The sequence below is a fragment of the Haemaphysalis longicornis genome, unplaced genomic scaffold (assembly GCF_048455015.1).
Source record: "Haemaphysalis longicornis isolate Haplotype H1 unplaced genomic scaffold, Haemaphysalis longicornis Haplotype H1 scaffold_9, whole genome shotgun sequence".
Taxonomy (NCBI): Eukaryota; Metazoa; Arthropoda; class Arachnida; order Ixodida; family Ixodidae; genus Haemaphysalis; species Haemaphysalis longicornis.
In genome coordinates this window covers 55,653,714-55,667,888 of record NW_027526460.1, presented here as the reverse complement: position 1 = coordinate 55,667,888, position 14,175 = coordinate 55,653,714, and the positions used below count along the sequence as shown (strand labels likewise).

The 14,175-nt window shown below is 46.3% G+C and overlaps 1 protein-coding gene across 1 annotated transcript in view; it reads right to left on the bottom strand.

Moving 5' to 3' along the window:
• Positions 1-14,175, bottom strand: part of LOC144151447 (sodium- and chloride-dependent GABA transporter 1-like) — a 43,794-nt gene that overhangs the window by 16,397 nt on the left and 13,222 nt on the right. The window lies entirely within an intron of this gene.

Below are 14,175 nucleotides of genomic sequence, written 5' to 3'. Positions count from 1 at the left end.
AGGCGCAAACACCGGCTTTCTATGTGGGACCAAGGAATCCCCACGCTAGGGTACCCGGGATGCGGGTATCGCCAGGTGTACGCGATCTAGTTAGACGCGCGCTTGACTCCCCAAAACATCTTGCTCGTCTAGATCATTCTGCAAGGAAACAGCCCACAAAGAGAGTTAACAAATGTAGCACCCAAACATCGAATTCGCAAAACAGCATGACACAGAGCACCGTGCGGTCGCAACCACGTGGAATTCATTGCGCCAGAGTGGAGCTACAATCAAAGTTTGTCGTCTTTATTTTGGCTGCCCACAGTTGTAACAATGTGAGACAGGCGTGTGAGGCGAATAAATTTGGAAGAAGAAATATTATTTTGCTATGCTTTCCTTAATATTTTTATATTTATGTTGCATGATAAAACATTTCCGAGCCTTGAAAGGGTGAGGCATTGGTGATTATGCCATAAACAGGTTTCTGGGAAATTTAGACGAACAGGTGTTGTGCACAGAGCTGAAATTTCACACTTCGCTTCATAAACACGCAATAAATTTGCAATCTCTTACGGTAATAAGTTACGAAAGGCCGCTCGCCAATTTAGTTGCGAAAACAATGTACCTGTTTACAGTCCTTGCTAGCGCCTCTTGTATCACCGTTAATTTATTCTCCCGAGGCCCAAATTGGAATCAGTTCAGTATTTTTGTTCGGCTTGGATTTGATAACATAAATATGGGCCTCTGTAAGGCCATGGAAAAGATTGACCTCCGAGCAATTTCCAAGTGTTCGAAACGTTTGTTTCATGTAGTTGCGTCAGCACAACGCTCATCACAATGCACGACATTCTAATATGCACAGTCATCAACCACTCATACACGACATGCTCTTTTTTGCTTCAGGTGATGAAATCTCTGCTTATTTCTTTTCATAGGAGGATAAGCGCAATTTGAAAAAGTTTTCGGTTTATTAAACTTTCTTCTGAACAATTGCAACTGCATTTTCTCCTACCTCTACTGAAAAATTACCGCTTCTCTGATTAATATTTGTTTTGGTACATTGAAAGCTTTGAGTACAATTCCTCTTAAAAACCGAAAATATGGAAACTGTTCACGGAGTAATATTAAATTTTTACGCTGTTTTTTTATTCTGGGCGCCAATACAGCTTTCATAATTCTTCATAATTCCCAGACTGCCCATTTCTCGCTGCAGAATTTTTACATTTACAGATGTTTTCATCAATGTCTATGCATAATTGATTCGTCACGTTTTGCAACGACAAGGTCGTCGGTAGAAAAGGGATAGCTTAACAGAATTCTGTGTAGCCGACGTACACAAATTACAGAAGGTGTTTTATAATTTTTAATTTCCTCCTCTAAATCAGAACAGGCTTGGTTACGAAACAACCGCGCCCAATCTCATTTCTTCTCTGTTCGATTGTCCATGGAAGCAATTTACTCAAAACAGATATTACAGCGGAACGATAAAGGATCTAGCGCTTTGCAGGTCCTTATTATCCAACCGTTGAGTGACTTTTCTGGAAAATATGAGGTTCACGAGATCATCACTTGTGGGTACTGTTACCTCTGTTTCGTTTTTGGTGAAATGAATATCAAGGCTCCAGGCCTATTTTACTACAAACATTACGTCTATCTCATTACTAAATGGTTAATGACTATGATAAAACACAATTGCTGCAATTGTGATTCCGCTCCAACAGGCGCTTTTTTGTCTTATGTGCTCAAAGCGCTCAAATAATAACATACACACTGCTAGTCGAAGCAAGACATACTGGGGATTTTACACAACAGTGAGGCCACAGTGATGTCCCCGACCTCGGTTGCAATGTCAAGGTTTTTTGACGAGTGTGCTCGACTTAGCCTTGGCAGGTACTTGTGAAACTGTGCCACCAATCTGGGCCTTCGTCCAACTTTTTATGCTTTGCTCCCTCAGCTGCGCCTACTCCGCTACCGACCCAGAGCAAGGCCCGGGATATAAGCTAAAGTGTATTTTACTTCTATTTCGAACACTAACCTTGCAGGACACCTACTTAAGCCACGTTTACACCACTTATGATGATTCAGTAAAAAGGTACCCTGGGAAACATTTACAAGAAATTACATTTTGCGAAGAGCGAACTAGATGAAACTTCCATCCATTAGCTTGAAACTCGTTGAACTTCCCTTAAGACCAGCTCTTGAAATTGTTGGCCTTAATAGGCTTATCATCATGGAGATGCAATTTTTTGCTGAACTCTAAACAAACGAAGTGGGTAGGCATAGGCAAACACAAGGAACTGCGCTCAAACTGCGTGGTGAGGCTAACCAGTCCAGCTGCCATTTTATTTTAAATGGTTGGAACTGCAGAACGCGGGCTTTCTGTTTATATGAGCATGTTGACATATCCAAGTGGTTGTTGCATTCAGCAATAATAAATCAATACAAGAAGCACAACGTACAGCAAAAACGGTCACTGAATGCAAGCGAAACATTGGCATAAAATTACAAACCACAGATCTTGTGCTCACTCGTGCACCGCACGATGCGGAGAGCATTTGTACCCGAGCTGATGGCTTCCTTCAAGGAATTCAAGCAGCAAGGAAGACGAAAGCCAGCTTGTCTTGCAAAGCTACGAGCTTGAACTTTTCCCATCATATAGTTCTTAAAAATAGTTTATTGCTTGTGATTACACGACGGTCTTCCTTGCTACTGTGCTCCTCTAGAAAGCAAGCTCATGAAACGACTGATCAAACCAAACCAGGTGCTGTGTCTGCATTGCCACGTAAAACAGAAAGTTCATGACTACATATATACAATAATGGTGGTGAACAAAACCAGTAGAATATAGCTGCGAATTCGCTTGCAAATATAAAAAGCGTTGCCTGTTTTAGCTACAACAGCTCTGCTGAAGCATTAGCGCACTAGCCATGCGGATGCTCTTGTGCACAGTATTGGTTCCCTGAGAACTTTAGGGACAGGAACAAGACCTGATACTAGTTAACGTATAAAAAAGGTTCCCTGCTCCTTGTTATGCGTCTATGACTGCCCTACTGTCATATGTGCATGCATCGTTATCATGGCCACTGCGTACTAGCGACGTCGCTGCCTATTAAGGCGAGCAGCTGCATCCGAATGGACTTTTGCGAGACGCACACTGTTAGCGATGCAGCGGAACCAACTGCCCTCTTAACGATGCCTCGTCACGCCACGAACAGCCGTTAAGTGAACGAGCATCCTCGCCACCTGGTTATTCCAGCGGAAACCCGCTGTAACTCAGACCAGATCAGTTTGATCAGCCGTTCCAACGTATTTCCGGTAAAACTACAAGTAATTGTTTGCTCTACTCTCTTCAGTGCAGGTGGTTCGGAAATTAATCATCCCCCTGCACTTTTGTACATCAGTGTGCACGGCTTTGTATGTGTAACAACACCAGTAGTGCGTGCACAGTTCAAAGCATACAGACATGGCACAGAAAAAGAGAGACAGAGAGAGACAGAGCGAAAGAGAGAGATGACATATGTAATGATAGCGAAAAGGATGAAGAGAGAAAGAGTGAAAGAAGAGAGAGAGAGTTTAGGTTCTGGGGGTCCTCGGGACTGACCTGGTGCTGCGGAGAGCGTGTGGAGAGGAGGAAAAGGCGCGCCGTGGAGAGGGCCCCCCCACGGCCCGCTTCTTCGCTCCTCGTCCCGAGCTTCGCTCCCGCTCTCGGGCCAGAGCCCCTGTGGCACGGGGCTCTGTCGCAGCCTGTTCCCAAAACACCCACCACCACAGAAAACCCTCGAGGACGCTGCCACCGGCCTCGGCGAGACTCTCGCTCTCATCGTCATCATCATCATCGCCGTACGGGGACGCCGCCGTCGGTCGAGAAAAAGCAAAAGAGAAGGATGGGAGAGGGGAAAAGTATGTTCAGGAAGATGAGGGAAGAGGAGGAGTCAGAGAAGGAGGAAGAGGAGGTCGTATAGGGAGGAGGAAACTCGGAACTGTTTGTGGGTTTAGGAAGGCGTGACAATACAGTACCGCTAGGGATTTGGGGATTACGCGGAGAGCATGCGGATGATATCGCGAAAAACGCTGAAGAGGAAGAGAGCAAGCTCCGCGTGGCCGAGCAAATCGAATGCGGGAAGTGGGATTAGACGGCCGTAAATGGGGATTTGCTTCCTGAATTGAACGAAATACGCTAAAATTCGTTACTACAAAGTGTGAGTAGTATATGAGTAGTGTGAGTAGAACACAAACGTGCATGCGACAGGAAGGCTGGCAAAAAGAAAAGGTGGAAGCTCCTCCTTTGACGGCTGGCTGGGTACGATATCACCTGGCACGTTCATTTAACCTTTATGACGTTCGCAAGAGTTTTCCTAGCAAAACCCAATGCAAATGTGTTTGAAAATTTGTTAATTACACTATAATTCATTCAGAGACAAAGGCATGAGGTCTTTGTGTTGCATGAGAACTTATGCACATTCAAGTTTGAAAGCTGATATACGATTTGAAGACATGTGCTAATCAGCTTTTCAGCCATTGCCATACGTCCCACATAATAAAAGTGACACGGGTGGTCACTGCTTTCATGACAACGCGTAGTAAGTGATAGAATTGAGCCACGTCTAGACAAGCAATAATTAGTTAACTGTAGGTTCCCCATGCTCGATCACCGATGCGTTCAAGGCAGAGGAAACGTAGTAGGTGATTTAGAAAATAAGCCACTTCGTCAGTTCCCGCATGAAAACATGCTTCCCGCGCTCATGTTAAAAATGCATGACATTCAAGGTAAACGCTGCTCATGTTAGAAGCCCCTAAACGGTCAAGCTGTACAATGCATCGGGTTCATGGACGGTTGTTATAGGAGATGTGGTCGGTACCAAGTTTCTGCAAAGGTAGCTTGCGGATGGAGGCTTCCGACGTTATAAAACCGAAAGCAATGGGGCACATTGGTTACATGGTTCCAAAGCTCACAACACCGCGAAAAAGCATGGCGTAAAGACAAATGCAAGCGCCAACTGGGATTTTGTTTCCCTGTTTCGCTCCGACGCCATGCCTTTTACGCTGTCGATTGAATGGAACTCTGCATGGCATATGGCACGTAAGGAGGATACAGTTCATGATGCGTTCACAAAAATCCGAAGAATCGAACTGCTTAGAGCAGCTAAATTCCATTCGGGAAGGCAGGGCTCTCATCGGGTTAGGAAGCAGTTATCTGGGGAGTAACCAAGAGGTCCAGTGGCTGTGTGTCCTCCACGCCATCGCATACGCTGTGTCAGAGAAGGAGACGGGTTGTATGGATCATGGCGGGATTGTGAAGGTTCGGGAAGGGAGGAACTGGCTGTGCAGGGAAATGGGAGGAGAGGGGAGACAACGTATTCCTCCTCTCCGACCTAAAAAGAGAGGAGCGCAGTTTAGGGCCACGAAGGTTTTTCGTGACCCCACGCAATGTTTCGTGTGCAACGTGCGGACGCGATTTGCGATCCCGAAAAGCAGAAAACAGCGGCAAATAACAGATATTTCACCATTTATGGGGCTTAGTCTGGTGCATGGTCAGGGCGGATTGCCACGTTTCCGTTGTCTGCTCCGCCGCATGTTACACAAACAGTCAGCAACAAATTAAACGTGAACAGTAAAGCATAATTCCGAATGCACTGTTTTGAAGTCAACCGAGTGGGAACTTGGGATGGTCGGTATATTTTAAACTTGCGGAAAAGGGACAAGATGAAGAAAGGAGAATAATAAGACGAAACGCAATCTTTCATGCCCTTTTTTCGTCTTTTCCATCGGGGAGCATTTGACAACATCACTCATCGATCAATCATTACCCGTCTCGCCTTGTCTAACTACGCCCAACGTCTCTACGACTGCATTGCCTCATTCCTAACCAATCCCACGGCAACAGTGGGAATCTGGCACCTCAGTTCCGACGCCTTCCAAACTATACCTAAAGGAAACCCACAAGGCTCAGTGATATCTCCACTACTGTTCAACATCGGCATGAAAGACATACCTCCTCTCTTGACAACTATCCTCAAACTGCCACACGCCCTATACGCCTAAATAAAGTTTACTCCTCCCTGTCCTCCTTATTCGTCTTGTCTCCGCGCTGTTTCCGCAAGCTTGCTTTGAGGTGTTTTGTTCGTGGACATTAAGCGATTGCGGGACTGGAGTAGATTCGCGGGGTGAAATGTCCACCACTCACTATTATTCATGAGTCATGGCAGCATGTGATGCGCTTTTTTTTTGTATGCTCAGGTTCTTATAGTTATGTTCAAGTTTGATCTGTCGCTGACTATCTTGTGCTCGTCATTTCAATTACTCTAACGTACTGCCGCTTCAATGTTGTGGGCATTACACCACATGCAATAAACCAAACAGAATCATTCACATCACTGAACGAATAGAGGCTCGTCGACCACTTCAAGGCTCTCTGCCGAAACACTGGTTTGAAAACGCCGCCACACTTCGCAACACACGGGTGCTTGGCCGGCTAGCTGCGAAAAATGAATACGTAAGCGCCCAACGTTGCCACTTTTTGCTAATTTGCAATTTTTACCATGCTTCGTTTCGCTGAATGCCTTTGTAGTGTACGCATTTCATTACTCAAGTTTCAACTGATTTACACTTCGTCATACCCGACAGTTTCATTCAAGTGAAAGTTTCGGATAAAAGGCCAATGGGGTCTTTAGGCCGATATTTATGATAATATACCACCACGTCTTCGCAGAAATGAGTGTATTTCCTTAAAAATTAAGTAAAAGACAGCAGATAGTGCACGCTTTAGACCTTACACGTGCGAAACGCGGTTTTATCGTTGGGATTACTTTGCCTCATGCATAACTAGGTCGGTTTCAAGAAAACATCACGAGCGTGCAGAAGAAACCCTTCTCGTACAAAATTCACTTCGCTGACCTGTACAATGTATTTCCCGCACCTACCATCAATAAACGCACGCAGCGCACACCACCGACTATGTTACTCATCACGCATCAGCCATACCTTCAGATGCTAGATTGCGTCGCTTTGATCACAACGGCGTCGAAAGTACAATCAAACTAACGAAAACTTTTAATAAAGCTAAGTGACTACTTATTCTGCCCATCAACACCAAAATGAGGGGCACCTTCGCACCTACAAGTTAATGTCCTTCACACAGATAGCGGTGACCCTAAAGCCGTGCGAGTGACGGTCATAAAGGGGAGTATAGCTAGGTACCTTCCTGCATTCTAACGCGCTAGGAATCGATTGACCGGTTGTACACATGCAGTCCACATGCGTGCCGGTGTGCCTGCTTGGAGCTTACGGACCGGCTTTTAGCGGACTTTGGTCAAAGCCAAACAAGTTCAACACGCGCCGATAGAGGTTCAAGAGCCTGCTCATTGACCTCAAGTGCGTATTCCCTTCTCACTCTGCCCCGTCCAAAGCCTCGCCATCTGCAATATGCAGTTGGGCGCAGTTGGCGTCCATGCCCATTCATCAAATAGATGCCTTTCTGGGGCGTCCTTGCTGTAGTTTTGCGTTCGCCTCGGGTCGCGTTCTGAAACTACGCAGCTGCAAACGCGTTGGCCTTGCAAGTCACCACTCTGTGCGCTGGCGTGTCAGTGCCACAAACAATATAGAAGGGAGCAATTCATAAACCAGCCCTCCAGCTCTGGCAGACAAACGAGGGCTTTGCGCCCGGTTAGCCTCCCCGAGGAACCCTGCGGCAAGGTCAGCTAATGCATTAGACTCCTTCGCTTCAACAATTTCGAGATATAAAACGACCCAGTATTGATTACTGGTGCTGCCTGCGATACTAATGATGACGTCACTGTTTTTTTAATGTCGATTAATCGCAGTGGTATGGTTGTGCTCCGCTGAATAAATGAGATATGGTCGAAGGGCGCATAACTGAAAGTGATGCTTAGATAACATTGATTATTCCTATTTTATCTACGTGCTGCCTCTCTTTTTGTTGTTGGCTTCACATAGAAGACTATTATCTACAAATAATGTCGACGTCTCAAATCGAAGCTCAGGCTGTACCGCACTCGGTATTTATAGTAAAGCGTGTCAGATAGTTGTTTTAAATGAGCCAGCTATGTATAGTAAAGTGTAAAGTCACGTGTGTTATGTTTCAGGAATAAGAGCTTTGTTTAAACCGACACTGTTTCCTATTATCTGCTGACAGGTTGTTTAGGCTCAACTGCAGCAATTGAAACTTTAGTGGGTGGACAAATATCCATCGTAAGTCCTTTCTGGTTGCTCGTACTAACCTGTTCTTTTGATATTTTGGTTGACGCGCTTACACATCATATTGTACGTAGCTGGTGCACTTACGCTATGACATTTAAGCAAATATTAACTTGTATTCTACGTCTACTGCCACCCATTACGACGGCTAGTGGCGTACCCCTTTTAAGAATTTTAAAGAATTGCAAGAGACAAAATGCTGGTACCAACTACACGACTTGAACAAGTGCACGAATACTAACAATTAAAAATCTGTTATTAGGCTTTTAGTTTATTACACATCGCGCAACTTTCTAACGCCTGAAATCGTTATTGCGGGGTTCCTGGCGAAACCATGCTTTTGCACCGACATGGTATAACGTGAAGCATTGCAGGCAGCAATACCTTGAACTCAGATGTAACAGCACAAACTAAACCATTTTTTTTCTTTCTTGTAAACGACGCATTATCTACCCCACTTTTCGGCGCACATGCGGCAGAGCAGATCACCGAAGGCGTAGAATACAGCTAAAAGCAAGCCTTTAAATTCAGAGTGGGTATAGAGATCGACGCATATGTAAACACGGGCGGGCATATATGTATAGATATGGGCGTGCACATAGATACCTATATAGAGCAATCGACACACGACGTGTCGATTGTCAGATGTTTTGACAGGCGAACACACGCAATGTCACAGACGGAAGACAATTCCATTGGCGGTGCGCTTCGGCTGGAACAGAACGCAACACAGTCAATAGAGCACTCGCGCCACAACGCTCCGGTTTTCCTTTACCTTGACCGGACAGTGTAGCCTTACCTGCGTACAAATATTGCACGCGCACACACACTGTTCGAATGCTCACGTCTGTGTGTGTGTTTACGCTTCACACACCTGAAAGCAACACATGGTCATGGTGAGTGAGACGCTATCACCGCCGCCCCCCTGGATTGCAGCGTTGCCATAAGAATAGACCCGCGAGCATCTGCGGAATCTGTATGAATTTTCAGGCGAAGAACTCGGGAGAAGTGGTCGAGCGAATATGACTGTTGAGTAAACAAACAAAAATTAAAGCCGTTTTACTCAATTTGAAAGATGTCGGAAGTGCAAAGCAGTGATTCGCCATAACGGGCTCTAGCGCCGTTCTCCGTTCACTGTTAGCACCAAATGCAATTCCAATTTCCCGCCTTCGCAGTGCTCGCGCGCCCTCTGCCTGAAACTGCGCCAGCGGGAGTTCTGTTATCTTTGTACTTTTCTCCCCGCACGTGCCGGCGTTGCACTGCCACATTTTGCGTTTAGTAAAACCAGAGTCCGTCAACTCTGGTAAAACCAACCCAACGGGCGTACTTAACTGAAGGAACGCGGGCGCTGCCAGTTAATTACGTATATTTTCCCTCCAGTGTACCTGAAGTTTTCTTTGCGCTAAACAACGGGAAGATGTAGGACAGGCGCCAACCTTTCACGAGTTTTGAATGCTTATGACTATATAAACCGCTTGGCTTTCGAAGCCTATGGGGTACGCCTCGAACAACAGCATTACCCCGGGACGCCGCCTTGGGTCGAGAGAGCGAGCTAGGACGACAAGGCGAGCGCCTTAAGTGGTCTGCACTTAAGGGGAACATAAACGCCCGCAGGTATACCTTGCCGGCTCCAGCGGTCGGTCTTGCTTGCCGCAAAGAATCACGACACCCTTCCTTCTGAGCAAGATGTACAACTTGCATCTTAGTGCTCGGGCAATTATTCACAACAGGGCATATTCGTAGGGCCAGTTTATCGCGAATATTTATAGCAAGGGCTGAGGGAACGATATCGGTGGCGAGAAGAAAAAATGCGTTAGAATATCCTAAACCTATTTTAGGCCTGGCAGCGAAACGAACAAGAACGGTGAAGAGAACTTTATTGTAGTGATAAGGTCAGAGTCAAATTTGTCCTTAGCTAAAGTGAAAGAATGAAATGAAGAATGCAGCCCCGGCTCGTCAGGGTAGCAATTTCGACCGGAGGAAACGCTGACGCCCATGTCTAATGACAAAAAGTTGAATGAAGATATTGGGCCGCAGAAAAACGACAAGTCCTCCAAGATGGCTAATAAGATCGTGAAGACGAGGTTAATGATTGTTTTGACGAATTTGATTACAAGGAATTCGATTAGAATAGATTAGATTTCACGTTCGGTCCTTACAGTCATATTAGGACGACAAAAAAACTAGCGGTGTCTTTGTAATGTGTGAGGCCTGGAGTAGTTTACCGTTGGTTTATGTGCCCTTTCGTCATATCCCATGTCTTTTTTTTTCAGTCCACGCCAGCCATCAACGCATGTCGTGCAGAGTTGAAAAAAAAAAAAAAGCTGATGCGATGCCAATAGTAGATCCTTCTGCAAAGCGTGATCTACCGACAGCGAAAATATAAAAAATACGACGACACAAAGCGCTACTAACAACTCAACTTTCATTTCGGAACACACATGAAACCTGTAAACACTAGCTTCTAGAAGCATTTCGGAAGCGTCATGTTATACCAACTGGCCCACGCAACCAGAATGAACAACAGGGCGAGTTGGCAAGGATTCATCTAGCTAGAAACAGCGCAAACCGACGTAGTTCAGCGAAGAAGGAGGCACAGGACACGGCGCTTTCCACGTTGCCAATAGAACATTTAGACACAATAAATAACAGGATATGTAAAGAACGAAATTTTTTGCTACACCTACAATTGCTACTGTATGCTGTTTACTAAAAGGGCGCAGTTTGCTCTTATTCCCCAACTGTTATCGTGACTCTAACGAAAACTTGTGCGGGACCAGAAGGGTGCACAGGTGGAAAAAATTCGTTTTTTTTTTTCGTGTTGGCATACGGATTGAAACAACCTGCCGCCTATGAACGACTAAATAAAAATGAACGCGGAGCGTCACACAATAAGGTAAAAGTACTGATCGTGAATGCAGAGCAGATTTTTTGTGATATACTACAGATGCTCTGAGGGCCACGTGTGTATACTCTCACAGCGTGCAATGAACTGCGGGCTTTGGAGACCAGGCGTCAGTGCGCGTAGATCTCGAGGCCACACACATCCGGCACGTTGCCAAGCCAGCCGATCTATTTCCAGGAAATAAACATCGCGCCTCAGTTCGCAGCTTTGGAGGACGATCCTCGCTCTAAAAGGGGAGTTGGATACAAAACAAGTGCAAGGCTGGCCCGAACAATTCAACGGAGATGAAAGAATGCAGAGATTGGTAGTTTTTAGCGGGATAAGCTACACGCTGCCAATCGTGGGTTTCGCAGCTATTTCGTTTCGACGTAATGAAAACAGATTTGATGTTCAGACGAGACAATACGCTATTGAGATGTTGTAGTAGATTCTGGTTGGCGTGCATCACATGCCGTAACCAACCTCTTTAATATATGAAGTAGTCGCTACCTGTGAGATCGTCTGTTCACTCAATGCAAAAAGTAAGTGATGGCAACCTCTTCTAATGAGTATGTTTTCTGAGTAGTCGTGTGATTCATGTTCTGTGAAATGATCCAGAATTAAATGAAGCATGCAATGTGCAAATATCTTATCGGTTGGGTATACACTCGCGTGTACACCTGGATACGCTCACGTACGTGAGCACACGTGAAAGCTCTTTGCGCGCCTTAAAGTAGTTCACACGTGAGCTCTGCGTAGCTGTACACCCTACCGGAGGCATAAGCCAAAAATAAACTGAGCCTACACTCTGTTCAGCTGCCCGAGGATAGGCAAAGTAGCCTCTTCTGTGTCGGTGTGGAATCCAACTCTAATTCCGCTTCATGCGTAGGCCGGTCTATGATACACCCGAGCACAACTAAATACGTATGCAGTCCACGAAGCACACACGCACGTAAGTGTGTTTGTGCAGTAGCCGACAGATTTTTCGGATCTGGCGGGGAACGAAAAATAGTCCGACAAAAAGAGCAATACGAAAAAAACCTGCGAGTCGCAAAAACTAACTGTCTTTCATTTAACAGGACTGAAGAAGTCGCGAATATCCCTTGCTTTAATCCCTTCACGTATGACCCGTTCCCGGCTTTTGAAATTGCTTCCGCCGCAGACTTCATGCAAAATTATGGCCTCCAAGATGAAAGTTTGTTACCCCGGCGGGAGTCGAGCCGATCCCAGTCCAATCCGAAGCTAGCCAGGTGGCTTAGGATCCAAAATGGCGGCAACCTGTAGTCGCACCGTGGCCCTGTCACGGAAAATTTTGTCCGGAAAATCGGACTTTTGGCTTTATTTTGTCCGAAATATCCGCTGTCCATATACATTTCCTGCGATACTTCGGTGGTGCAGGCTGGGAGTCTCTTCTCCTTCTCACACACTGTCCATATACATTATGTTTATGCGACAACTGGCGGTTCCTCCGGAGAGTCCGGAATATACAGCGTCTGAATTTTCGGAGTCCGAAAGAACGGTCGGCTACTGTACATGCGTGCGTGCGTGCGTGCGCGTGTGTGTGCGCGCGTGTGGTGCGTGCGTGCGTGCGTGTGTGTGCGTGCGTGCGTGCGTGCGTGCGTGTGTGTGTGTGTGTGTGTGTGTGTGTGTGTGTGTGTGTGTGTGTGTGTGTGTGTGTGTGTGTGTGTGTGTGTGTGTGTGTGTGTGTGTGTGTGTGTGTGTGTGTGTGTGTGTGTGTGTGTGTGTGTGTCTAGCCCCCTTGTGCCTGATCTTGTCTTGTTTACAGCCCCACTGAGATATCAAATCGTAGGAATGGGTGACCGTTTCTTTCGCCCCTCTGTCCTCCTCCTCCTCCTCCTCCTCTCCAGTTCCAACCGCAACTTATTCTAGAACTCCTGCGCTCGCCCTGCAAGGCGCGCACTGGGCCCACGTGACGTTCACCTCGTAGGCAGTGTGCCAACGACTTCTTCGGCAAGGGGTTTCGAGACGCAGACCTGGGACGGAAAGCCCCTCTTACGCCTTTTGTATGTTTTATTGTTCAGGAACAGAGCGCCTAAAAAGAGACAGGCACGTGCTCAACCTGAAGCGAATAGATGTTATGCAATTTTTGTGCCCGGGGTCACGGGGGAAGACCCTTTCCGGGGACAGGGATTGGAATTTTATGACATAACTCTGTGCCAATCACTGTGTATGCTTGCACGTATACATGTGCTGCATGTTAGGAGCGCTGCATTTCACCTCTCCCGAAGTGTTTGCCCGGTTTGCCTTGTTCTGAATCCTGATCTGTTGTGGGAATACAATAATACATCGAGTACATGTGCCCTTCTTTATCGCATTTCATTGCTCTTTGGTACGTAGGAAACGCGGACGGTTCGATTTATTGATTTATTGCGAAAACATAGTGCTGGGAACGCCTGTTGTTTTGTACTGACTGAATAAAGCGTTGCATTAACTTGTCTCATGTCTTTTATGTCGAATCGCTTTAAGGTACCAGGCACCGAGTCAGGCGACTACTGCCGTCGCATTTTTCCTCACTAAGCTGACACGTCTCAGAGGTCGGTTTTACATAGACACTACTATTCTTGTTATTGTTATTCTTACTATTATTATTATTATTATTATTAGTAGTAGTAGTAGTAGTAGTAGTAGTAGTAGTAGTAGTAGTAGTAGTAGTAGTAGTAATAAAAACCTCTCGTTTTCTCGAATTGGTTTAGGAAGCCTTGCCTGCCACGTGAGCGGCTCGTCACTCATGGTGACGTCAATTCGCCCTTGAGGCTCGGCGGGAATACCGTATTCGAGACGAAGGAAAAACCGTAGAACACAGTGGACTTACTAGAGTGGGCGACAACGGGAGGTAGGTCTGCCTCCCACGCCGGCGCCAGTGTGTATAGTACGGCGGAAAAAATGCGGAGCCAAGGATCACACGGTCTGCGTGACCGAGAATAGCCTCCGAAGGCGCCGCACGTACGGCGATGAAAGCGCGTCGGCGCGCCTCCGTGGCGTAAATAGAGCGCCGCAGGCAGAAGGCAAGCCGTTGCATCCGGCGGCATAAAGAACCTGCCTCGGTGCTTACGTTAACCTCCATTTAAATCGCCTAC